Source organism: Schistocerca serialis, chromosome 4 (genome assembly GCF_023864345.2).
Source record: "Schistocerca serialis cubense isolate TAMUIC-IGC-003099 chromosome 4, iqSchSeri2.2, whole genome shotgun sequence".
Taxonomy (NCBI): domain Eukaryota; kingdom Metazoa; phylum Arthropoda; class Insecta; order Orthoptera; family Acrididae; genus Schistocerca; species Schistocerca serialis.
Genome location: NC_064641.1, coordinates 865,380,191 through 865,406,401, shown reverse-complemented (window position 1 = coordinate 865,406,401; position 26,211 = coordinate 865,380,191). Strand labels below are relative to the sequence as shown.

General features: G+C 45.3%; 2 long non-coding RNA genes across 3 annotated transcripts in view; one reads left to right on the top strand and one right to left on the bottom strand.

Annotated features, from left to right (window-relative positions):
- Positions 1-26,211, top strand: part of LOC126473518 (uncharacterized) — a 675,218-nt gene that overhangs the window by 268,740 nt on the left and 380,267 nt on the right. The gene's annotated exons all lie outside the window — the stretch shown is intronic.
- The window catches only part of LOC126473519 (uncharacterized), a 369,422-nt gene that overhangs the window by 291,587 nt on the left and 51,624 nt on the right, over positions 1-26,211 (bottom strand). For both annotated transcript variants that reach the window (XR_007586477.1, XR_007586478.1), the window contains exon 2: positions 19,246-19,497. This is a non-coding gene — a long non-coding RNA (uncharacterized LOC126473519). The remainder of the gene's footprint in view (positions 1-19,245; positions 19,498-26,211) is intronic.

The window sequence follows — 26,211 nt, the reverse complement described above, 5'->3', positions numbered from 1 at the left end:
GACGACCTTCGCGAAAGAAAGTATGGAGAATCAGCATTTTCGACGGAGCTCAGGAAGATTCTATTGCCTCTTCCCATAATGACCATGAGAAGTAAATAAGTGGAGAAGCATTTATGCAGTCATTCGCGGGTGGAGCTCGTCTGAATCTGCTCAGCGGACAAAGTATTGAACACTTCCGTAAAGAACACAGTGCTCGCTTCGAATCGCTTTAGACCCTGTACATTCCGTGTCCATAGCTGAGCGGTTAGCGCAGATGGTTGCCCTGTAGAGGACCCAGATTCTATTCCCGCTACTGCCAAGGGTTGTTGAGCACTGGTACAGGATGCATTCAGCCTCGCGAGGAGCTACTTGACTGAGCAGTAGCGGCTCTACGCTCAAGAGAATGGTGTGCAGACCCTCCAACCGGCATCTACATGACTCCGCAAGGCAGTGTACAAATTTGTACCAGTCAGTGATTTCACCCTAGATTAATACTGTGGGAAATCGTGACAGTGTAATAGTATGTATCTGCCAGCCGGTTGTATAGCATCGACGTCGTAAGATGGGTCGAAGTTATGACGTGACAGAATGACAGGAAGGCGTATGTCACGTTTGGACGTGCCCTTGTGTACGGCGTGAATGAAGTTACCCATTTTTTGGTGTATCAACGCGCATTGTCCAGCGCGTGTACAAGGAATGATATATCCATCGTAGTCGTCGTAACACAGCATCACAACAGTGGTCGTTAAAAAGTACTCATGACCTCATGACAGTCACCGTCCTGCCACTGGCAGCAGGTTTCAGTTGCAGGAATTGCTGTTGTAGTGAATGGAGGTCCATCGCATCCAGTTTTCGAGTGAACCCTGCAATGGGAACAGCACGCAGTGAACGTTTTAAAGTCGATTATCTCGCACGAAAAGAACATTGCTTACAGCAGCGCATAAGGCTGCACGTCTTCTGTCGGCTAAGCAACACAGAAACTCGACAGTGACTGAGTGGAGGTATGTAGCGTGGTCCGACGAGTCGCGGTCCTCGTCCACAATGAGGCGTTTAAACTACAGTGTGCCGGCCGAAGTGGCCGTGCGTTTAAAGGCGCTGCAGTCTGGAACCGCAAGACCGCTACGGTCGCAGGTTCGAATCCTGCTTCGGGCATGGATGTTTGTGATGTCCTTAGGTTAGTTAGGTTTAACTAGTTCTAAGTTCTAGGGGACTAATGACCTCAGCAGTTGAGTCCCATAGTGCTGCGAGCCATTTTGAACCAAACTACAGTGTGTTGTGTGTGTGTGTGTGTGTGTGTGTGTGTGTGTGTGTGTGTGTGTAGGTTGTTATGCAGGCCAGAGGAGTGATTCTCTGATGTTTTCGAGGTGCTTTTTATACCTTGACTCACTCGTTCAGGTTACCGTGAACATGAAGCAGTATGTTTATTTCAACATTCATAGCCCCAAGAGTCGCCCTTTCTTCTACGGGGACTGTACAAAAATATGAAAACATCGTGAGAAGTATACGCTTGAGCATAAATCCAGTTACTGACCAAGGCTGTGGATTGCGCTGTTGCATTTGGTCACGAACAATACCTGTTCAGTGACCTCAACACGTTGAAAGCGATAATCGTGGTCCAAACAGTGAACTGTGTGGTTGCAAGCGCATTATGTTGTAGCTAAGTGAACTAAAATAGGACACGTACTCTGTGTATCAAGATTCACCGCATCGAAGATTTATACCACATACAGGGAAATCGGAAAGATATTTGCGAAGGCATATGGTGGACGAGAGTATGTGTTGTGTGATTGTGATAGACGGTCATTGAAGAGCATTTTCATCAAAAATAAGAAGGCGATAGCCACAAAAGTCACTGCTAAACTGAATATCGCACTTGCGAACTCTGTCAGCACCGAAACAACACCAGTGGAGCTCCATAGGCGAGGAACTGCAAGGCGAGCTGTAACTCCAAAACCACCCGTCAGTGATGCAAATGTCTATAACAGGAAAAAAGTGCTCCGAGGCAATAAAACTTGGAATGTAGAGCAATGGAAGAAAGATAATTGGTCAGGTGAGCCTTGTTTCACACTATTTCCAACTTCTGGCCCTGTTTACGTCCCAAGACTAAAAACTGGTGGCGGTTCGGTGATGATTTGGGCAGCCCTATCGTGGTATTGCATGGGGCGCCATGGGTACTGTGCAAGGTCGCATTACTGCCAAGGATCCTGTGACCATTTTGGCTGATCAGGTCCCTCTCGTGGTACAATATTTGCTTCCAGTTGAGCTGTTCTAAATGGTTCAAATGGCTCTGAGCACTATGGGACTCAACATCTTAGGTCATAAGTCCCCTAGAACTTAGAACTACTTAAACCTAACTAACCTAAGGACATCACACACACCCATGCCCGAGGCAGGATTCGAACCTGCGACCGTAGCAGTCCCGCGGTTCCGGACTGCAGCGCCAGAACCTGAGCTGTTCTCTCTGGTGACATAGCTCACATCATCCAGGACTGGTTTTGAAAGAGGGAGGCCGCGTGGTATTAGCCGAGCGGTCTAGGGCGCTGCAGTCATGGATTGTGCGGCTGGTTCCGGCGGAGGTTCGAGTCCTCCCTCGGGCATGGGTGTGTGCGTTTGTCCTTAGGATAATTTAGCTTAAGTAGTGTGTAAGCTTAGGGACTGATGACCTTAGCAGTTAAGTGCCATAAGATTTCACACACATTTGAACATTTTTGAAAGAGGGAGGTTGAAGTGTCGCATATGTCTTGGCCAGCACAGTGCCACCATATCTCGCTGTTATTGACCCTTCGTAGTCTGCTTCGGAGAGAAGGGTGTGCGATCGCTGTCCATCTCCGTTACCTGATCCTGCCAATATTTTTGGGGGAAGCATGGTACAAGATTCCGTTGAAAACCGTGCAGAACGTGTATTTAATTCTTCCGGAAAGACCGAAAGCTGTCTTGAATTCCAGTGGGAGTCCTGCACCACATTACGGATGGTTATTTCTTGTCTTTTTTGAGTTTCCGTATTTATGTGCATCCTGCATGTTCATGTGTGAACACTTACGTCTTTCAACTTTATAGCAGCCGTACACATGCTCTTGGTTTGACGGACGCCCGTGCACCGCATTGGACTTCGACTGGCCCGCTAAATCACCAACTCTTAATTGTTTTAGCAGTCCGTCTTCAGGCCACGAGTGGCTTACCGGGACCATCCGACCGCCATATCATCCTCCGTGGAGGATGCGGATAGGAGGGGCGTGGGGTCAGCACACCGCTCTCCCGGTCGTTTTGATGGTATTCTTGACCGAAGCCGCTCTTCAGTTAGCATTACGAGGCTGAGTGCACCCCGAAAAATGGCAACAGCGCATGGCGGTCTGGATGGTCACCCATCCAAGTGCCGACCACACCCGACTACGCTTAACCGGTGTAGCCACTGCGGCCAGGGCCGTTGCCACCAACTCTTAATGGCATAAGAAATATCTTGAGACTACTTCAAGCAGCTGGTCAAACACAAACCAGCAAAATCTCTGCATTTCAGCATCTCTGCTGGATATGATAACCAGTGAGTGGCTTCGTTTGTATATGGCATATTCGAATAAACTTGTCGACACTTTTGCTCGCCGATTTGAGGCCTCTGACAAGATTAGAGGCGGCGATTTACGGTATTGCCGGCCGACGCTCTTGTGGGTCACTAATTTTCGTCGAGTGCGCTTAGATGCAGAAAGCGCCTGTTTGGAAGTAACTTCAGAGAACACGAAGGAGCTGAACTGGACTAGCGTAGCGTCTGCCCCAGGAGAGGCGTTCAGGTTTCAGCATTGTGCCACCCTTTCGGCAGTCGACAGACACCTTCCCGAAAGAGCAGATCGCGCGCTGCGAGGCGTCCGCCGTGAGGTGAGGTGGCGCCTGAGTATTTGCAACGCGACGCCGCAGCACATGAGGCCCGCCTCCGAACTGGAGAGGCGGAGACAGGGTGGCGGCGGCGGCGGCAGCTGTACTACAGACGTAGACGCCCTGCGCTCGGCAAGTTAATCTCTGTGTCGGGGGGCTTAGCGTAACACGAGTGGCAGCATTATGCTTAGTAGATTATCCCGACAGGCAACAGGCAGGAAGGCACCAAGGCGGCGGGCACGGCGTTTAATTAACAAGCGGCTCGGGTGAAGCGGGACGTGGGAGGGGGTTGAGGGGGGGAGGGGGATCCCCCGCTGCGACCCGCCCCCGGCGCCTGACGGCAAAACAATGCTGTCACTTGACAGGCCGAGTGACGCAATCGCGGCGATTGCCGGGGCGCCGCCACCGCCGGCGGGCTGACGTGTCCCCCACGCCCACCCCCCTCCCGCGACAGGCCCCGCCCACTGTAGGCGGTGCACCTGCTGCCGCCCGCGCACTCTAGGGCTGGGATTATTCGACGCGCTACGTGGCAGACAGCCCCACGACGCGGCAGTCCATATAGCAATATGCGGTATTGCATTTTAGCCACCTGTTGGGTTAATGCATAAGTTCGTCATGTTTTGTTCAAATGTGTGTGAATCTTACGAGACGTAACTGCTAAGGTCGTGAGTCCCTAAGCTTACACACTACTCAAACTAAATTATCCTAAGTACAAACACACACACCCATGCCCAAGGCAGGACTCGAACCTCCGCCGGGACCAGCCGTCGTCATGTATTCCCATGCGGTTAATAAACACAACAGATACACATGAGAGAGACTTTAGTCATCAGTAATACATTCTCCTTCACTGTCTACAACAGTCTGCCAACGCTGGAGTAACTTTTCCATTCCGTAAGTGTAGAAATCACGTGGTTTTGAGGCGAAGAACTTTGGAGACGTCTTTGCAGTGCATCTTCTCCCGAAAAGGAAGTTCCTGGAAAGTTGTTTGCTAGAGAGTAGAAAATGTGAAAACCTGAGAGCATTCAAGATCAGGGGAATAAAGTGGGTGCGGACTGATGTCCGATCTGTTATATCCTAGCCAGTAATGCCACCCGAGCCCGCTGCCAAAAGGTTGGCAGCATCAATGTCCGGACGCCGTCCGCATAAGCAGCGCCAGCGAGACAGGAAATCGCCGCAAGTCTGCGCGCGCCACCGCTGGCTTCTGGGTTCTTAAGCGCTGGAGTCGTGAGCGCTAGGACAGTTCTGTATTCGCCGCTCAGTTGTATACTCGCCACCGAATTGTGTACTTGCTAGTCAGTTGTGTGTTCATCGCAGCAGAGTTGTTGTTTGTCGTCAGCCGACGCTGACCTAGCCGCTCCGACTCGAACTAGACAGATTTCTGTAGACACGGAGTTCACTACTGTTTCTGTATCTTCGTTAATAAAGATAAGTACCGACTTTTATTTAATCAGTGTTTGGGTTTTCATCTTTCTGTTCACTGTTCCAGCGGACCGGTCGGCCCGCTATTAAAAGTGTGACGGTGACTTCGTAAGCCGTTTCTACAGCAAATTGCTTGTCGCTACGAACGCCGCCACAAAACGATCTCAACTCTCAACTCCCGTATAGTGTTTTTCTCAGTCTAGCAGAACGCGGGCGCAGCTTGATTTCACGCAGTCTTCCTGGTCGTTGTTCCTGGATTGCGTCTGCAGAATGGCTCAGTTGTTGACAACAAATAAAGCTGTGATAGTTACACCTCGGGAAAGTAGCTCGTAGTACAGCACACCATCGCCGCACCACCAGACGCATAACATTGTCTTTTGTGGATTCGCGTGTTTGCGCAAGCACACTCGTGGGCGTGTGGTTGTCAAGCAAGCGATTATTTTTTAGGTTGAGGAGGCCTCACAAAAAATAGTTTTAATGCCTCTAACCACTATGGGACTTATCATCTGAGGTCATTAGTCCCCTTGACTTGTTGTTGTTGTGGTCTTCAGTCCAGAGACTGGTTTGATGCAGCTCTCCATGCTACTCTATCCTCTGCAAGCTTCTTCATCTCCCAGTACCTACTGCAATCTACATCCTTCTGAATCTGGTTAGTGTATTCATCTCTTGGCCTCCTTCTACGATTTTTACCCTCCACGCTGCCCTCCAATACTAAATTGGTGATCCCTTGATGTCTCAGAATATGCCCTACCAACCGATATATTCTTCTAGTCAAGTTGTGCTACAAGTTTCTCTTCTCTCCAATTCTATTCAATACCTCATCATTAGTTATGTGATCTACCCATCTAATCTTCATCATTCTTTTGTAGCAACACATTTCGAAAGCTTCTATTCTCTTCTTGTCTAAACTATTTATCGTCCACGTTTCACTTCCATACAAGGCTACACTCCATACAAATACTTTAAGAAACGACTTCCTGACACTTAAGTCTATACTCGAAGTTAACAAATTTATTTTCTTCAGAAACGCTTTTCTTGCCATTGGCAGTCTAAATTTTATGTCCTCTCTACTTCGACCATCATCAGTTATTTTGCTCCCGAAATATCAAAACTCGTTTACTACTTTACCCCTATACTTTGAACTACATAAACCTAACTAACCTAAGGACATCACACACATCCATGCCCGAGGCAGGATTCGAACCTGCGACCGTAGCAGCCGCGTGGTTCCGGTCTGAAGCGCCTAGAACCGGTCGGCCACAGCGGCTGGCGAGGCCTCACACACCAGTCTCACTATACTGCGCGAAAGTGCGATGCCAAGAACGGCAAAATATTATTTCGCAATAATTAGACATACTCCAGAAAGTATTCGTGAGATACATGAGTTAATTGTAAGGTTGTGTGGACACTGGAAAACTGTCAGAATGAAGTACTGCAGGGTCGTCGACTTGTTGGTTCATCAGTGAAAAGAATAATATAATAAAGAAACATAAAAGATATGGTTAGTACTCAATTAGTAGATCTTGCGTGCACTTACGCACTTCTGTCGAGTGTTTTTACAGTGTAGGTATTAAATATTATGTAATCAGACTACTCTCGTGAATATACTTCAACAGACGATTCCTGCCATCGGTCTTTCTTGATGTATTCTTGTTCCTATGGCACCGCTGTATCACTTGTTCGCAATATCCGGCAGAGCGGCTTGCTGGGTTGCCTACATAGCTGGCGCCGTGGGCGAGAGCGGCTTCTTGCGTCCGGCGGCACTGATGAAATGTTGATTACGTTGCAGCAGCCCACAGGGCGACGCCTACTCCGCAGCACTGCCATAACAGAGTTCTGTTATACTCTGCCTGTGCCGGTGCCGTACTTAACGATTCGCTACACCGTGCCAGCCCAAGTTGTCTTCCCGGAATGTACGATACGGTCAGCTCTGCCCTGACCGCAGTCGGGTGCATGGCTGCAGATGCATCGTATTACTGATTTTGTCCTCAATATGAGATGTCGCGTGTAGTGTAAATACAGGCAGGCGTACTTATAGCCAACGTACTCGAGTATTACGCTTAGCTGAAATAATTTTCGGTGTCCATCTCAGACACTTTAAACAGCAGGGGTGGAAAGGGCGACTCCTTGAAATTACCTCTACATTACGCTCCGCAAGCTACCTTGTGGTATATGACAGAGGATATTTCTTACACCGCTATCATTACACTCTGTAACGGGATATCCTTCTCTAGCATTACTTTTCTTCAACAGTAGATGTCGATACCAGTATTATTTTTCGAATTTTGGACGGGTCAGTATTATCTCAGCCGCTTTTCTGAAAACTTTAATATAATTTTAAACATAGTATGTTATATTTCGCCAACGGCATTGCCGCAGTGATAACACAGGTTCCCGTCAGATCACCGACGTTAAGCGCTGTCGGCCTGGGCTAGCACTTGGATGGGTGGCCATCCGGTCTGCCGAGCGCTGTTGGCAAGCGGGGTGCACTCAGCCCGTGTGAAGCAAAACTGAGGAGCTACTTGATTGAGAAGTAGCGGCTCCGGTCTGTGAAACTGACATACGGCCGGCAGAGCGGTGTGCTGACCACATGCCCCTCCATATCCGCATGCAGTGACGCCTATGAGCTAAGGACGACACGGTGGCAGGTCGGTACCGTTCGGCCTTCATGGCCTGTTCGGGAGGAGGAAGATAATTGGCAAACTATGCTGTACAATCGCAATAAAGGCATGAGATGTTCCATTGACTCTTTTATTAGAATATGTTACTCGTTTTGAGATTACACCCATCTTAAGACATCACAAACTTCAACGCCTTCCTAACCAACCAGGCGTACAGCCTTGACAATTCAAAGAAAGTGTCCAATAACATATGACTATAACTGCGACACAAGCAGTCTTGTAGCAGAAGGAATGTTATATTTCAAGCTAAAATTTATGGAAAGGAACTGCTTTATAAAATAGTTTGATCTAGATGTTGTAATCGGTAAGTACTAGTTCTGAATGTACAGTTAAAGTTATTTTTTAGAAACATTTGAAATTACGAATTATTGACAACTTAAAATTTCTATTATTAACTACGCAATCCCGTACTGTTTACTATGTTTATTTCTGGACTCATTAATGAAATAATAATCAAATTAATAATGTAACGAAAACTAGTAGAAATTAATTTTGTTAACAAAAATTGTTAACCCTTGGGATTATAGTTATTTTCGCAGACTGGTAGTCGTAAGCTTGCCTCTCATGTGTTCGGACGTGTTTTTGTATTTTTGTGCGAACAGTGTAATTTCGACTTTGTTAATCTGAAAAATCAAAATTCTGTATGATATACAAGAATGTGAGGAAATACATTTACGTAGAAAATACTGCAACAACAATCTTCACATTTATTTAGTTCAAACCACCCTTGAGGACCTGATGTGAGATTTTCAGCTTCACGAATCAGACCCCTAGACAAGAAGAACTGGAGCCATCTCTTGAAAGTTTATTGTAATCTTCGCTCCTCTCAAATCTTCATAAAAGATTTTGCCTGTTAATTACTTGGACCGGACATAGTTTAATATGAACTATAGATGGATTCAGGAAGGAGGGGGGAGATCACATCTCTCATCTACCTCTTTTTCTATCCCAGTAGTTAATAGCGTGTAAGAAGCAGGCGGGTGAAGCATTCTCTTCTGGAAATGGAGTGGGTAAACACAATTTGCTACTTTTCCTCTCTCCACCCTCCTCCCTCTCCATCCCCCAATATAGAAATAATACAACTCTCCATCACCCCCACTTACGACGTGTGACAATTCTTTACGATTTTAATAATAATAACAGTAAAATCTTTTGTATGCAATAATAATAGTTTTGTAATTAGGTTAGTCGAAGATATGTATAAAATATTTTAATGTAATAATAATTATTATTTTTTACATTAGCGAATAGTACATTGCCTTAGCATAATGTACAAGAAATTGCAGTTGAGAAAAATTCTGAAGTGTGCGTCCAAAATATTAGAGAAGTAAATGTGTCGTGCAATTCGTTTAAAAACCAACACATTCTGACGATTTCGATACTGTCATAATTTACCCAATATGCTGTTTCTTTTACTCGTTTACGCCTACATTCGGAAAACCAGTATTTTCTGACCTCAGTGAAAGGTATTCCTTGTTGACAAGAGGTCAGACTGTGACTGGGCGCCTTTACCTAGTTTACTGTCAGAAAGTTCTCTGTGAAATTTAGAAACTGATATGTCTAAAAGTATCAATACTTCTTGTAGTTTATTTGTCACTGCACTTGGCGCGAAGAAACAATAGGTTAGCGTCTGTATGACCTCAATTTTGGTGCCCTGGGCTTCCTAAACGTGGGCTTTGCTATTCGTGACGTCAACGTCGTGTTTCCGACCACAGACATACATTTTTCCCTTCACATTTTATCCAGTCTAAGGTCTGTAGCCTACATAGGCACGTTTGATTTTTTTATGTGTACATTTTTAGTTTAATTTTTAACCCTCTTTTCTTTCTACAATGTTACTGCAGCGAGTGATTAAACTTCTTAACTTTGTGATACTTTTCTTAATCTCTCAGTTTTTCTTAATAAAGCCAGAGTTTTGAAATATCTTCATAAATGCTTCGAGTCATAAATTCTTATAGTGCCTTTCAGCCTTTTGTCAAGATCTATTTGTCTTTTTCTTCGTTTTTGAAGAGGCAGCCCAGTGGAATCCTTTTTAATTACAGATGCAGGATTTAGCGCTTCCTGCTTTATCTTATTTATCTGAAAGTGTACGTTCGGAGGTTTTAGGTTTATTTAGGAGTTAAGTTCCATATGCCAACCTTCGACAACATTCGTGCTTCTGTGCCGCTGGTTAAAAACATCCACATTGCAATTGGTATACTGGGATTTTCCATTCATTGATTGACCACGTGGTCTGAGAATTCCGTAATCTTTCATCCATTGGGCATTCTATCCCTTATTACCATCCACTCTTCATCGGCTCCGTAAAGTGGAAGACGTACCACAGTAGCACACATGCGGCAAACAATAAGACTTCTTCTAGATCAGTGTGTTCCACCGTTCATCCCAGTTCTTGTATTTTCCTCCACATACACTGATTGGAGTGAAAACTGCAACAGAAAAGGGATGTTTCGGAGAAGACTGTTTTCATAGCTTCAATTGTAGCAATTTAAAAGTTTAACACTGCAGTTTTGTTGGCCACACAGGCATCACATCTTTTACTCCGGAATACAGTCTTTCCTATGTATTTTGACTTCTGTGTGGGACCGAAGAAAATCAGAAAATAGTTTCGTCTCTTCTTCTGTTTTTCCGATGTAATCGAGTGTGGTGTACAGTTATTTGAATTGTTTTGAACAACTGTGAAATGGCCCATTAAAAAAAAAAAAACACAATTACCTTCAGTTAATTTCCAAATGTCTTCACTCAGATGAATCTCCCTACTAGTGCCAGAATTCTAGGTCGTCCCAATAGCTTCCTTTACACGTGAAGTCTTCGGGTTCTCATAATCTGGTACAGCCGCGCTGGGTAGCCGCACGGTCTGGGGCGTCTTGCCGCGGTTCGCGCAGCTCTCCTCCCTCGGGCGTGGGTGTGTGTGTTGTCCTTAGCGTAAGTTAAAGTTAAATTAAGTAGTGTGTAAGCCTAGGAGCCGATGACCACAGCTTTTTGGTCCCATAGGTACTTACTACAAATTTCCAAATCTGGTACATTCCCGACAGAATTTAAACCTCTCTTTCTAATCTTGAAATTCCTCTTTAAAAATTGGGAAACAGCCAATCTGCGAGGAACGCTCGGGTGTTTGCTTGTGTCGATTGATGAGCAACATGTTAGCAATTTCTGAGAGGTTACGCCAGTCATTTCATCGTCGGTGTCAGCTATGTAACAATGGTGGTGGCAGGAAATTGTATCATTTGGTATAAAATGTAACTTCCTGGCAGATTAAAACTGTGTGCCCGACCGAGACTCGAACTCAGGACCTTTGCCTTTCGCGGGCAAGTGCTCTACCAACTGAGCTACCGAAGCACGACTCACGCCCGGTACTCACAGCTTTACTTCTGCCAGTACCTCGTCTCCTACCTTCCAAACTTTACAGAAGCTCTCCAGGTTCGCAGGAGGGCTTTAGGGTGGATGGAGTAACACTGTCCAACCCTGTTTTGCGATGCGTTCAGCAGTCCTCAGACTTGTGTGGGGCCGAGCGTTTTCGTGTTGCAGCAAAACATCTTCTGGGGTGCTGTGGCGCCGAAGTCGCCGGAAGTACGGCTTGAGTTTTGTTAATCCGTTGACATATGGTTCTGAATTAATGGTACCGCTTCTTGGCATGACATCAATGAGAATGACACCTTCACAGTCCCAGAGCACGGTGATCATGACCTTCCCGGCGGAAGCAGTTGATTCTTTTTCTTCTGCCGGGACTGGGAATGGCGGCATTCCATCGACTGTCGTCTTGTTTCGGCCTCGAAATGGTGAACCCAGGAACCATCGGGGACAAGAAGGCCTCCCCCTCAGCTTCAGAATGTAGCAACAAATGTCTGGAACCGCGTGACCGCTACGGTCGCAGGTTCGAATCCTGCCTCGGGCATGGATGTGTGTGTGATCCTTAGGTTAGTTAGGTTTAAGTAGTTCTAAGTTCTAGGGGACTGATGACCTCCGAAGTTAAGTCCCATTGTGCTCAGTGCCATTTGAACCATTTAGCAACAAATCGAGACAAATGTTTTCTGTGCGATTTGTGATCGACCGTTAGACGGCTCAGTAACCATCTTGCACACACTTTTGAATATCGAAGAGTGCGAATAATTGCATACACACTTCCTTTGCTGACAGAAGAAGCAGCGCCAACTGCCAGGTCGTAATGCTTCTGCCATGATCTCCCCGACCGCTGCAAATCGTGGAGCTCCGCCGAACCGTCTTCTGATGACCGTGCCCTCCGTGTAACTGTACTTCTCTCCATAGACTTCGCACTATCGTTTGTGAATATTCCCCATAGTTTCTTTCTCTGCAGTGAAAATTTCAATGACAGCACGTTGCTTGTAACGTACATCACCTACTGACGCCATTTTGAAACTGTCATGCAGCTACGCTGTTTCGTCCAGAAGAGACAGAAACTTGACACGCTCCCTGAGGAGACTCCAAATAATACATACGTAACGTTTCACATTCGTAGCATTGTTTCAGGCTGAGAAAAAAATGCGGTGCCTTACTTTCTGGACAACCCTCGTACTTGCTTATCCACTGTATTTGTCGGAATAAAAGTTAATTCACCCACTCTGTTTGTTAGCAAAAATTAAAATGCTTGACCTTTAGATTTAATTTTTAATAACATGCACCCTGCAGTACTACAATTTGGCCATCTTACTGCACTGCTATTTCTGCAGTATAGTTTATTATCTTAACGAATTACTGACATTATGGTACGTCTAGATAGTTGATTTAAAAGTCAAGGTTTGCAGAGCAAAACAGAAAATTGAGGTCTAACCCAACTAGCCATGGCCAGGAATTTAAAGTTTGCCTTACTTTGGCTGTTCAGCTGAAACTATTACACCGAACTAAGTTAGTTAATAATTCCGTTCCCTAGCGTAATGCTTGTTAGTGTTGGCAAGTTTGATTAAATGCACACTCTTCGCTGATTGGTTGTCATTTCATGGGCATAACTTCACAACGATTATTTGGCAAATTTTGGTCGTTTCGACCTGCCCTAACCTGCATTGACATTATTAGATTGCCTCTCCACCTTGTACGTTGCCCGATTCTTGTTGGAATGTATGCTGTCGGAATTGTAACATTAAACCCTTCTGTGATGCACAACGCCTCTCTTTTTGTGTCCGCCACTTGTGCTTGCTGAACATCTTCGTAATTCCCGTGAGCGTACTGAACAAAACGTTGTGTAAACACGCTGCTGTCTTGTACCTTCTCTGTCTCCTCTGTTAACTCACGGTAGGCTCACACTGATAACCAGTACTCAGTAATCGGTTGAACGACTGTTTTCCAAGCCGCCTCTTTCCTTTTCAGTAAACCTCGGACGGCCATCAGCGTTTTTTACATTTAGTTTTTGTGGTCGTTCCACTTCCTGTCGGTTGGGACGGGAACTACTAAATATTTTACCGTTTTACTGCTTCCAGTGATTGACCGGCAGTAGCGTAACCGGCCAGTACTGCGCCTTTCCGCTTGTTTATGCGCAGCTCCCAGTACTGACACAAATCGTGCGTCCGCTGCAAGCGCTCCTGCATTTCTGTAGTCTTCTGGCGTTAAGAGTTTGCTGCATACGACAGTATCATCTTCGCGCAGTCTTATGGAACATCCAACGATAGCCATCATATCATTTATTTCCATCACGCACATTTACGGTACTCCTAGCACTATTTTTGGGGTACTCCCTAATTTACTTTTATATCCGATCAGATTGCTCGTAAAGAACGTGTTTAGTTCTCAGCTCGATTGAACTGAACTCATTCCCCATCCCTAGCGACGTGAGTATAAACTAGATGTTGAAGTCTCTCCTGTCTTTAGCCCACACGCTATTTGGTATGTCACTGGAAACTGGAACTTTGAGCTGGCATGATTTGATGGACTGTTTTCATTTCTAGAGAGGTTAATTTCCTATTGCCTCTGGAGCTTTCCCTTGCCTATAGTGATGCTCTGCCAACGGATTCTAATTTTTAGGAAGTGCTATATGAAAACACATATTATTTCCAAAAGGTAGAAGTCATGGCTTCCAATGGAGTGTAAATTACGATAATTACACACTGAAGAGCAAAAGAAATGGTACACATGCGTAATATCGTGTAGGGCCCCCACGAGCACGAAGACGCGCTGCTACACGACGTTGCATGGACTCGATTAATCTATGAGGCAATGCTGGAGGGAATGACACCATGAATCGTGCAGTGCTGTCCATAAATCCGTAAGAGTGCAAGGGGGTGGAGATCTCTTCTAAACAGAACTTTGCAAGGCATCCCGGATACTCTCAATAATGTTCATGTCTGGGGAGTTTGGTAGCCAGGTGAATGTTTAACCTCAGAAGAGTGTTCTTGGAGCCACTCTGTAGCAATTGTATACGTGTGGGATGTCGCGTTGTGCTGCTGGAATTGCCAAAGTCCGTCGGAATGCACAATGGACATGAATGGATGCAGGTGATCGGACAGAATGCTCACGTACGTGTCACCTGTCAGTGTTGTATCTAGACGTATCAGGGGACCCGTATCACTCCAACTGCACACGCACCCCACCATTACAGAGCCTCCACCAGCTTGAACAGCCCCTGCTGACATGCAGGGTCCATGGATTCATGAGGTTGTCTTCATACCCGTACACGTCGATCCGCTCGATAGAGTTGGAAACGAGGCTCGTCCGACGAGGCAGCATGTTTCCAGTAATGTCGGTGTTGACGGCCCCAGGCGAGGCGTAAAGCTTAGTGTCGTGCAGTCATCAAGGGTACATGAGTGGGCATTCGGCTCTGAAAGCTCATATCGATGATGTTTCGTTGAACACTTGTTGAAGGCTCAGCATTGAAATCTGCAGCAATTTGCGGAAGGGTTGCACTTTTGTCACGTTGAACGATTCTCTTTAGTCGTCGTACTTGCAGAATCTTTTTCCGGCCGTAGCTGTGTCGGAGATTTGATGTTTTATCGGATTCCTGATATTCACGGCACACTCGTGAAATGGTCGTACGGTAAAGTCCCCACATCATCTCTACTTTGGAGATGCTGTGCCCCATCGCTTGTGCGCCGACTGTAACACCACGTTTAAACTCACTGAATTCTTGATAACCTGCCATTGTAACAGCAGTAACTAATTTAACAGCTGCGCTAGACACTTGTCGTCTTATATAGGAATTTCCGACCGCAGCTCCGTATTCTGCCTGTTTGTATATCTCTGGATTTAAATACGCATGCCTATACCATTGTCTTTGGCGCTTCAGTGTATTGTTTAATAACCAGTCCACAGAACAGGTGTCACGTTTCATCTGTATAGGGTACTAACTGACCTACGGCAGAACTGCATAAAAAACTCAATATTAACGTATATGTAGTACAGTACACCCAATACTTACGAATAATGCTAGAAATGTCAGATTACTATAATTCCGTTAGACGAAGGAAACTGTTTCAGTAATCTACGATTGGGAAATATGAATCATTCAAAAGGAAATATGAGATGTGGCGGAGAGCCAAAGATTGTACTACAAATTATGAACAGAATAGTTAAAATATGAAACAGGAACCCAGTCAACATGATATGTAACTCTTTAGAAACGAACCGGTAGAAAATAATTTGAGAATGTGACGTTCTGCCATCCGGTGCAGAAGAGGAATCTAGAGAGGGACAACGTTGATCATCGAAGTTTGAAGCTGGAAGGCAGTCACCGATATCGGCATACATACTCCCCAACATAACCAGTATTACCGACTTGCTGCCCTGTTCCAGTCGCCGGGTGAATGAGTGTTTATGTGAATCTCTTTTCTCCTATTTTCTTTATACGTACGCGAGACACACGATAGTGATGGGCAGAAATGCTACACAGATCTCAAAATTTGCTCAACACGAAGTTGCGAAAACTATGTCGCTTTTCTTCCGTAAACTCCTATTTAAACTTTCGTGGCATCTCATCTGCACTTTTGTGTGAGCAAGTAACGAAGTTACTTGTTATCAGCTCTTATACCTAATACTCGAGGAAGGGTCGTCTTTTATCTTAAATGCAATTTCTTTTACCGATGCACTACACTTTTGCAGAACTCCTCTAACAAATCACTTCTGCCCATTGACTATGCAGTTTGCTGGATACAGAAGTATACTTATGGTACACAGTTGCATGCCTAAATATTCTACCTCCTCCAGTACTTACGGCAGTGCAGTACAGGACATACGCTGCCGTTTTTCACCTGATATCTGTTGCATAACACTGCTAGTTCCGCGATTGTAGAATTACTACATGTTCTTCCGCCGGCCGGGGTGGCTGAGCGGTTCTAGGCGCTACAGTCTGGGACCGCGCGACCGCTACGGTCGCAGGTTCGAATCCTGCCTCGGGCATGGATGTTTGTGATGTCCTTAGGTTAGTTAGGTTTAAGTAGTTCTAAGTTCCAGGGGACTGATGACCTCAGAAGTTAAGTCCCATAGTGCTCAGAACCATTCGAACCATGTCCTTCCTCTGTAATCGACACAGGATGCTGACGAAAATTGCTGAAAGTAACAGGATTTCTAAGTATTTCAGGTAGTTTAAACGCGGAAGAGTGTGGGAACCACGATTTGCTGACATTCCTTTGAAAAATTGTCCAAAAACACTGACGGGTGTCGAATTTACGTCCTTCGGGTCCGTCAACAGCGGCCACCTCGATTGCGTGCCTGTTCCGGTCTGCAGATACCGTGCTACGCAACAGAGTACAGGCGATAACTCGTAATTTTTGGCCCTGCTATTATAATTAAATCGTTTATTGGACTGCACATATTGGCAAACAGAGCATCACGCGAAATCACAACATTGCTCATTGGAAATAAATTGTCGTAATTTATTTCGTAATTACTTATGTCGCACGAAGTTTTGTTACGTAGCTAGATTGAAAACGATAAAACTGCACACTGTCCACATTACGTCGGAAATGTGTTTGGCGGACATAAGACATGTTTCCGTGGCGCTCGGCAGGCGTGACTGAATGGGGTTGGACCGCATATTTCTTCAGGGCTTTCATAAAAAACACAAATAAATTTAAAGTCTTTCCGATAGTTTGCAAATTACAGTTGCCCAACGCAATGGATCTGTGAGAAACGCTTCCGAGCGTTCAACAGGCCAGGAGTTACATAAATTGCACGGCATATAGCAACATACTTATGTACCATACTTCTTCTCAGTGGAATATGTTTCCAGCGCGTTGAGTCGGTAGCGCAGAACAGAATTGTAGAACGAGATGCGGGTAATTTAGAAGGTATGTTGAATAAAATGCTCGTCTGCTCATACTTTAGAGGCACTCTACGAAGCTGTAATTACGTCTACAGATTGGCGGACAATATAAAACTATGAACGGTACGCGAATCACCCTGTTTGTTTTCATCTTCGAGCAGTTCACAGTCTTTAAAAGAGAATTATATGCCTACCGTAGAGTAGTTGGTGTGGGAGTGGGAAATTTTTGATGGATATTTCTTTTATCCTTCAGCACCTATTCGAAGGAAGGTAAGCACGGGTTTAGTTTTCGAACTGTACCATTAAATCGGGTATGCTTCAACCGTTGCTTCATCGCACCCATTAGCTGGAAACATACCTCACTCATTAGCCGGAAAGATCCCAAGATTAAATTCTGGTTGATTTTAAAGCTAAATCTGCAGAGTACAACGAAGCATTGTACAGGTCATGAAAGACCACTGTTGGAAAATAGACAACTTCTCTGTGGTCAAACTACGACCGTACTGGTATGTTTGTTTCGTTTGCAGGCAGTAGTAATTAAATTATAGATATTTCTCACTTTTGTGTATGTACCAGTAACCCCTCCAGCTCCGATTCTTTAAAGAATAGAACTGTCGTCTATAAAACAGGTACAAACGTCTCTACTTCAGAAATACCTTATGTGTTTAATATTTGCCGTTATACGTGTAAAACTTTCATGGTTGAAGACGCTAAAAGGTAATTATTCTGTGGGGCTGTAAGCGTGAATAAATATAGAAAAGGTTTGAAATTATATGCAAAATTTGTTCGAAGTCTTAAAGTTCTCTCGTGCTCAAAAACGGAATGAATATAATCAGGTTAATTTGCACGCCGTGTGTTGCGCTGCTTCTAGAGACAGTTTGTGAATTTAATAATTAACTTATTGCGTTAAACCTTCAACGTAAAATTATATCTTTTAATGAATAAATTATGACAGCTTCTTAAATTCTAAAACGTGATAATTAATTATGTAAAATACTGAACATCAAATTCTTTTTTCCCCTGGAAGCCGTTAGATATACAACATACAGCTGGAACTAGGTTGTCGTTTAGTAATCTAGATTCCCAGCCGTTTGACTATTTTACAAGCTGTTAATTGGCTGCTCGCCTGTTGTTTGTTTTCGTACTGATTCGGCATCGAACTACACTGCCAGGTAAAATTAGTACATCCTTTTAGAGACTTCCATTTCACTCAAGATGTATTGTTGCGACAGAGCATATGGAATACATGAAATGAATACATTTACAGACAATAGCAAAAGCGGTTCAGAGGTATCAGTTATCGACTCATGCTGAAACATTGATATTAGTACGTGGTGTAACCTTCCCAGGCGGCAGTTTAGGAGCTGACTCTGGCGTCCTGTCGATCGTACAGTGGGTGAATACTGTCCTGGGTTACGTTACGCCACCCCTTCTCGACCTGTTCACGTGCTTCTGTAAGAGTTTATTGTGTGATGCGTTTATGAGACGTCTCTACGACGATCTAAAATTCACTCACAGTACAGTACACACTATTCAATTTTTTACTCAGTGATCCATTGACCTTCAAAGATTCCGTTCTGTCACCGCAAAGGAAAGCATGCTGTTCCATATTGGACTATACTAATCGTAGAATAAATACTTCGCACCACTATTCACGCCACTTTCGTAGACTTACTAGTGCGCGCCTTTTCTGCAGGCGCCAAAAGCTGAACTCATTGTCTACCTCACGGGACATTCTCGCGCCTCCTGTGGTCTTGGGTCCAGCAGATACTTCGTGGCAATACCGGTATCTGTGCCTATACGATATATAGAGGGTTAACATCAATGAAACCGAAAACTGCAAGGACGGATTCCTTACTGGAAACGGAGGAAAAAAGGTCCCATGAACATGTGTCCGGAAATGGACGGTGTGCGTGCAACAAACTGTCCGAGAACACAGTGCAGAGCTGCATCGCATCCACTTCGCAACAGATGTTCAGAGTTATCTCCCTGGGACTGTAGGTCATAGGGATATTAGCGTAGGGATTTTAGCGTTTGTCATGCAGGATACACATAATCGTAATTTGGCATACATCATATTGGTGGGCCACTTACCTGGAGCTTGTACTAGGTTTCGTCTCAATATCCAGTAGAAACTGGTCCTCCAAATCCGGTGTACGCACAGTTCCCCGCCTCCCTGCACGTTCGTCTGTCTGAAAGGACCCATGACTACACACAAACGCCCAAAAAGGGCTGCCTCTCGACCGTATCCATTTGTTTGGCCGCACGCAAACACCAGTCGGCTTGTTCCCGACGTGAATACCGGACAATTCTGCTGCTTACAGCACGCTGCGCCAATCGCACAACCTGAAACACACAAGGAACACACGGCACGTGGTCAGAGGAACTGCCATTTGTCAGCGCCACCCACCGTGGCAGTGATGCGTTTCTGGACACCTGTTCATGGTGAAACGTCGTGGTATGGGAAAACTTTAGCAATATGGCACAGACCAGCAGAACAACTAGAAACTTCACCAACGTGGCGAATCGTCCACATAGGACATGACAGCAACACTCTATAACACAAAATAAAAATTACTAAACATTCAAACATATGGTTCAAAATATAACGCCTATCTAGGCAGGAGCTGTTAATGACGCCCACTGGCCTTCGTAAATCTTCGACTTAGTAAATGTGACGGCCAGTACTAAATAATAATACCGCTCAACAAATTGTAAAGTACAAGATCGTTATTGCACTTGGGTCAGAATAAAATTTCAACCACAGATAATATTTTAGGTTCAGTTATTAAGGCACAAAGAGTTAACATTCTTTTCTAGTGATAGTTACACTTGACAATATAACAGCAGATCATTGAATCGCCGGCCGGAGTGGCCGAGCGGTTCTAGGCGCTACAGTCTGGAACCGCGCGACCGCTACGGTCGCAGGTTCGAATCCTGCCTCGGGCATGGATGTGTGTGATATCCTTAGATTAGTTAGGTTTAAGTAGTTCCAAGTTCTAGGGGACTGATGACCTCAGAAGTTAAGTCCCATAGTGCTCAGAGCCATTTTTGAGATCATTGAACCGCGATTTCGGGCACACCTGAGCCTGCTGAAATTGCGAAACACCATGGCACACCACCTTAGAGCAAAACACACCCGACGACACGGGCAGAAATTCTCACCGTTAGTCCCGAAGGCAGACAAGCATTCGGCGACAGGTTGCAACCAGCACTAACTCGAGATGTCAATCGCCCCAGTTCCGCCATAGCAACGCGGACACACCGCGTCAACAGTTGCCACGCCGAGCTTCCTTATCACACAGCTCGTCCAGAACGACTGCCGCCGTCCCGAGTACACATGCTCGTAGGAATCACGTGCGTTCACAGGAAGTTATACCACCTTTCCCGCAACATTGCGCTGCCACACAACCGGAAACTAAACTCCCCGTCTCACTCCGGCAGCTGCACTCGATACTCTCGTCGTCAGCATGTCTCTCCCCAGAACGCTGCGCCCTCCGAAATTTAAAATCAAACGGACCAATCGCGGCAGAGCAAAGCCAAGGCTCCGGAAGACGACACACCACACCTAGGCAAAGATGATGATGATACGGTTCACATGGGACCTTTTTTCCTCCATTTCCAGTAACTAATCCGACCTTGCACTCGTTCGGTTTTATTAGTGTCCACGTGTGTAGTGTTTAAATTTGTCGGGGTGGTACTCTACATCGCAGCGACGGAAGTGCGAACCCTTGACTGACAGCAGATTGCCCATCCCTCCGCCGCGGGTAATCGTCGCTACACCGGCAGAAAGCTGCGCCGCCGGAGATGGAATTTTCTCATCGGGCCGCTCCTTGCGGCTGACGGCTGCACATCGCACACTCTGTCACCTGCCACGGGGACGATAAATCAGCAGGTGCCGTGGCGCTGGCCCGGGAACAGAGTGGAATTTCCGGCCAGACCGCCGAACAAATTGGGCCGCGAGTTCCAGCTGCCCGTCCTACACACCGGGCTCTGGCGCCGTCTCTGATTGTCGGAACAGCGGATCACGTAGGCGTTACATCATCGGTACTGTGTATCCAGTACCACGATAACACTGCCTATCCACTTTGGTCTGTGTGACTAAGTATTCGGTTCAAGCATTTAATTCGCAGACGAATGGCTGCGGGAAGTATCAGTTGCAGAAGTAAACTGGGTACCAAGTGAAAATCGTCTAAAGCCGATAACAACTAAAAATCAAATCCATCGTGAAGCAGCATCGTTGGTCATGTATTATATGGCCCTTGATGATAGGCTTATTGGAGCAACAGCAGATGTGTTCCGAGGGGATGGCGAGATATGCCCCCGCCGAGGCGCAGGCCCAGAGGGAGCGGAAAAGTGACGGAAGAAAAAGATAGATATTCGGTTTGAGAATTTACCGGGAGAGGTACGTAAGTTCCCCGATCAGGCATCTGTCGCTCCCACGGTTCATTTGGAAACAAGCGCGCATGATTCACGCAAGTGCCGCCTACACAGCTCCCACAGGTTTAGCTACGGAGATGTCCCTAAGGCATTGTAGAATCTCAAAGGACGGCGGGTCCTATATGATCGAAGACTTCCGTCTTTTGCCGATTTCTACCGAATGAGAATTGCAGAGAGACATGATATGGAAGATGAAGCAAAACAGGTGGATGAGATTTTAATTTACTTGCTTCTCCGGCCAGTACTTCTTGCTGCTCCCAAGAGCTAGTTGGAACGATCCACCGTCTGAATAAACAAAAAGAATTCAAGAATAAAATGGCTGAAACGTAATGTTACGGGGTTGTTAGTCTACGTGCCGATTGGCAGCTGTACATTGTTCATCGAAGCTCAACCCTCGTGTAAAGAAACACATACTCTGATACTGGGCATGGTCAGCTCAAGACAAGGAAATGCAAACAAAAATTACAATGAAATCACATTTCCTGGTAAGATATATTTTCTCAAGTCTTAAATATAGCCCTTTTTCTTTTATTTCTAATTAATACTCTACACTTCGGTAATAATTTGCGAGAAGCAAATACGATCAGTTGTTTAATATACAACTCACTAAGATGTATGTGCAGTGTCTGTAACATACAATAAGATACAGATTTCGTTTTAGTTCTAATTGCTTTATAAACTTTAACAATTTTTAATACATTTACTACAATTATACAGGTAATTTCTTTATCTGCTGTATTTTTCTATAATATAATTCATAGCAGTACTTATGATAATACACTAATTCTCTTCAATAATGTCTCATTTTTATTAAATCTACTTACGAAATTATAAGTTTTGCTGAATCTTCGTGTTAGGAGTTTTAGAAGGTTAGTTTTACGAACGGGTGGAGGAGGGGGGGGGGGGGGGGTTAATTTTGACACTTCTCAGGATCACCTCAGTACGGCTGTGCGACTGTATTGTAGTGTGCCACTCGCTAACCGACGTACCGGTTCTTATGATCGATAGCAGATTTGCCCCTGATTCAGTGTCATAGTCGCTACTGAAATATCGTTCCTGGAAGTGGAATAAATCGTCCGGCCAACTGAATAAATTGCCCCTTTAAAAAGGTACTTGATTTAGGTTGTTCGTTAATAATGGTTAATAACGGTGTAAAGGAAAGGGAAATGTAGATGCACTTCACAATTCAAGCTAATACAATAATGAAATTAACCGCTGGACCATTCTGTAGAATATGTTCAAAATGGCTCTGAGCACTATGGAACTTAACTTCTAAGGTCATCAGTCCCTAGAACTTAGAACTACTTAAACCTGACTAACCTAAGGACATCACACACATCCATGCCCGAGGCAGGATTCGAACCTGCGACCGTAGCTACACTGTGTTAGTCAGTGTTTCATCTCAATATATTTGCAACAGAGAACTGTGATGAGTCTAGTATGCTTTTATGGTCTTGATTATGAAAGTAAGAATAATGCTGGAATAAATGAGTCGGCAGATTTCGTCTACTCATATCGACGATAACCAAAGGGACTCCCTCCAGCATAACGCTTCGACTGTCGGACGGGTCACGACCTACAATATCGTACGCCACCTACGTCCATACTAACGCCAGGCTCCTTATGGCGTGTGGTGGAGGTAATACTGATGACACTATTTACTCGTCCCTTTCTGGTTCCATTCGCGAATGGTGCGTGGAAAGAACGGCTTTGCGAGATCCAATTTATCAGATTTTGATGTCGACATTTCGCGAGATACTTGTGGAAGGGAATAATATTTTGCACGACACATCTTGAAACGTAGTCTCTCGTAATTTGAGCGGTAAGCCTCTCCCTGACGCGCAACGCCGCCTCTAACGACTGCCACTGGATTTCGATGGGCATCTAGGTAACGCTCTCGAGCTAAACTGACTGTAGAAGAAACGTGACGATCTTCTTTGGATTTTTTTCAATGTCCTCTATTAATTGTAAGTGGTAAGAGCCCCGCCTCGTTAACAGTGCTAAAAAATGTGCGCAAGGACTGTTTTGCAAGGCACTTTTTTGTGGATGAATTACATTCACTTAGTTAGGAATCTTCTGTAAAATCGCAACCAAACATCAAATATAGCAAGACACTTCAAAAATTGGAGAGAGATGTGACGGATCGATGTTCGTCATATGATAGAGCTATAAGAGGAGCTCGGAGCCAGGTATCAGTCTTTATGAAGAAGGTAATAATTGCAAAACTGCGCAGAAAAGAGTTGGGACCATACCACTGAGCAACCCCAGTACTGCACGTTAATTGGGAGCGGAAATTCACAGCTGTTGCTACCTCAAGCATATCGTGTGCTTTGGATGAGACGAACCACCAACATCGCTCGTATACTCTGAAGTGACAAAAGTCATGGAATACCTCCTAATTTCGGGTCGGATCTCCTTTTTCCCGGCGTAGTACATCAACTCGATGTGACATGGACTCAACAAGTCATTGGAAGTCCCCTGCAGAAATATTGAGCCATGCTGCCTCTATAGCTGTCCGTAATTGTGAGACTGTTGCGGGTGCAGGATTTTGTGCACGGACTGTCCTCTCGTTTATGTCTCATAAATGCTCTATGGAATTCATGCCGGGTCGCTAAAACAGTCGCTCGAATTGTTCAGAATGTTCTTCGAACCCATCGCGAAAAGTTGTCGCCCTGTGACGTGGCCCATTGTCATCCATAAAAAGTCCATCGTTGTTTGGGAACATGAATTCCATGAGTGGCTGCATACGGTCAGTGATCGGTTCAGTTGGACCAGAGAATCCAGTCCATTCCATGTAAACACAGCCTACACCATTATGGAGCAACCGTCAGCGTTCACAGAGCCTTGTTGACAAGTTGTGTCCACGGCTTGATGGGGTTTGCGCCACAATCGAACCCTACCATCATCTCTGACGAATTAAAATCAGGACTCACCCGACCAGGCCGCTGATTCCTATCCGTCTAGGGTCCATCCGATATGGTCACGAGCCCAAAAGAGGCGCTGCAGCCGATGTCGTGCTGCTGGGAAAGACACTCGCGTCGGTCGTCTGCTGCCACAGCCCAGTAACGCTAAATTTCACCGCACTGTCCTAACGGATATATCTTCGTCGTACTTCCCACATTGATTTCTGCGCTTATTTCACACAGTCTTGTTTGTCTGTTAGCACTGTCAGCTCCGCTGCTTTCAGTCGTTAAGTGAAGGCTATCGGGCCCTGCGTTGTCCGTTGTGAGAGGTAATGCCAGTGCTTTTGTGTTCTCGACACACTCTCCGTAATGGGACGTCCCATACGTCCAGCTCCGACTACCATTCCGCGTTGAAAGTCTGTTAATTCTCGACGTGTGGCCATAATCACATCGAGAACCTTTTCATGTCAGTCACCTGAGTACAAATGACAGCTCCGGCAATGCACTGCCCTTTTGTACCTTGTATACGCGATACGACCACGATCTGTATATGTGCGTATCGCTATCATATGACTTTGTCAAATGGCTCTGAGCACTATGGGACTCAACTGCTGTGGTCATCAGTCCCCTAGAACTTAGAACTACTTAAACCTAACTAACCTAAGGACATCACACACATCCATGCCCGAGGCAGGATTCGAACCTGCGACCGTAGCGGTCGCGCGGTTCCAGACTGTAGCGCCTAGAACCGCTTGGCCACTCCGGCCGGCTATGACTTTGTCACCTCAGTGTGGATGCCCCACAGTTAATCTCTTAGTTAATATGAATCAGTTTTATAGTTTCACGTGACAGGATGACAACTCAAGAAAATCCAGAGATAAGGTGGACGCTTTAACATTGTTGTCAAATTATAACAGACGTTATTATCTCTGAATACATGTTGTTACGAGCTGCCACTGACATCGGTATGGAATTGTTCTAATTAAGAAAATGTATTTAAAAGATAAACTTTTCGATTAAGTTTCTCTTTAGTTGGGCTTAATTCGTGCCCATGTGACATTGTTAGGGAACGTGGTACATGAATGATGCGGCACCGGCACATTTCTCTGCTGATGTAAGAACACACCTAACTCTGCATTATAGTCCAAGACGGATAAGTCGAGCAGGGCGTGAACGTGACCTCAATCCACTGGATTCTTCTGCCTGGATTCACCCCAGTAGTGAAGTGTGTGGCATGCGGTTGAAGGACTGGATCAGTCAATTGCAGAAGGTGATCCGGACGTGTTTGAAAGAATTTATAACTCACTGGAGAGACCAGTGTAGTACCGCATCTAGATTTTAGTACGACGCATGGAAAACTACTTCTAGCAGATACGAGAGTACAGTAAATCGTAATGTTTAACGTGCTGGAGTAGTAGTCTTTTTCTCGTTAGAGTAGGTCATGGGTGAAATATGATCACATTTACAATGAGATCATATAAGTCTGGAGGCTATCGTGGCAGTTGTCGCTGGTATTAAAATCTTGTGGGTTTGTAAGCCGTGTCATATTTCTTCAAACAATCGACGTTTCGACCTCTCTGATGGGACCTTCTTCAGGATCTTGCGGTGCCCACTATAGGTTGAGCCGTGGACACCACAAGATCCTGAAGAAGATCCCAGCAGAGGGGTCGAAACGTCGATTGGTCAACCTATAGTGGGTACCGCAAGATCCTGAAGA